A 1,717-nucleotide genomic window follows, 5' to 3' on the forward strand; every position below is an offset into this window, starting at 1 on the left:
AGGAAGAGAGGAAGAGAAGGAGAGAGGAAGACGCACACAAATGCACCCACGCAGACACACTGTGACCACTGCGGAGAGTCAGAGGGCTGAAACACGTACAATTTTTGGAAAGTCTGAGACAGAAATTGAGGAATTTGATTTATCAAAGAAACAGGGTTCAAACATGAAGACACTAGTAACTCCTCTCAGGGTTTCTCATCGGAGAGCCTGGCTCGACCCGGGCCGGACGCTCGGCCAGCCCAGGGTTATTCGGGCCTGCGATTGGCGCACACTGTCCTTGGAGGCATCTTCCTCTCACGGCGTTCCTCCCCTCCGAGGGTTCTGATTGGGGAACGAGTTGCAGCTGTGCGGCTCGTTAGAGGAGTTGGTTATCGTTTCCGCCCGCGACCGGAACGGGATGGGATTTGGGCTGCAGGGAAGGATCTGACTTTGGGAATGTCACAACTCTCACACACACACAAACATAAACACACACTGACATGGTTCTGTGCATTAGGAAAGAGCTAGAAGCGAACCGTTCCCATATGGACCCATTACACCCCTCGCTGTACACAGGAAGTCAAACAAAGGAAGGGATGCGTGTATCAGGCTGGTCACAGGACTAATTGTGGCAGGATTTGAAACAACCCTGTCTGCACCCCAGGCCATGACACCACTCAGTAGAACAACAGAGATACTCTAACACAGAGACAACAGCATACACTGGAATAAAAGGAGATATTAACCATTCTATACGGTGTACAGTTCAGTATACATGAACTAGGACACTAAACATAGACATGTCTTACTTCTGTGTGGTGTGAATGTGCGATCACACAGCACTGGAGTCAGAGTTGAAGACCCGGACTGGTTGTATTATGCTAATCCGTTTGTGCTTTTACTGTAATGGTCACAACCAGATTGGGTTACTACTGTAAACAGAAATAAGATTTAAAAAAAAAATCATCAACACTGATCTAACAGTGTGAGATATACTAGGGAGCAAGGCTAGGTTTAGATTCTCAAAAAATAAGTCCTTTATTTTATTCTTCACTGATTTAAAAGGAGTAGAATAATGCGATAAGGAATCAGTATGTCCTGGTTCCTCCCTCCCTCCCTCCCTCCCTCCCTCCCTCCCTCCCTCCCTCCCTCCCTCCCTCCCTCCCTCCCTCCCTCCCTCCCGTGGGAACCTACCTTTCAATTCCAAATGTTTTCCCTCGTTTTAATTAGCTCTGTGTTTTAAGCCTCTTAATCAAATGGAAAGTTCCTGCCTGTGTGTCCGTCCCCAGAGGGAGACAGGAATGTTAGGACCACAGCAGAGATGAGGGGGACATGTCTGTCAGGTACTACTGGAAAGGTTCACATCTCTTTTCGAAACTTGTTGGACACGTTGATCGTCCTACTAAACAACTCTTACTGTATCGCGTGGGCTTGGTACTTGGTCACAAAGGCACACACAAACACACGGCATGCATGAGCACTGACAGAATGTTGTTTTTTTGAGAAATAGAGAAGGGAGAGAGACAAAAGAATAAAAACATAACTATATATGTAGAGAGAGAGAAAGAGAGAGAGAGAGAGAGAGAGAGAGAGAGAGAGAGAGAGAGAGAGAGAGAGAGAGAGAGAGAGAGAGAGAGAGAGAGAAAGAGAACCCAACATTTTAATGCAATTACAGCCATTTGCTGCCCATGGCTCTGTCCCTCAAGTCTGCAGCCATTGGAGGATTGTAGCAATCAGG

Source organism: Osmerus eperlanus, chromosome 7 (genome assembly GCF_963692335.1).
Source record: "Osmerus eperlanus chromosome 7, fOsmEpe2.1, whole genome shotgun sequence".
Taxonomy (NCBI): Eukaryota; Metazoa; Chordata; class Actinopteri; order Osmeriformes; family Osmeridae; genus Osmerus; species Osmerus eperlanus.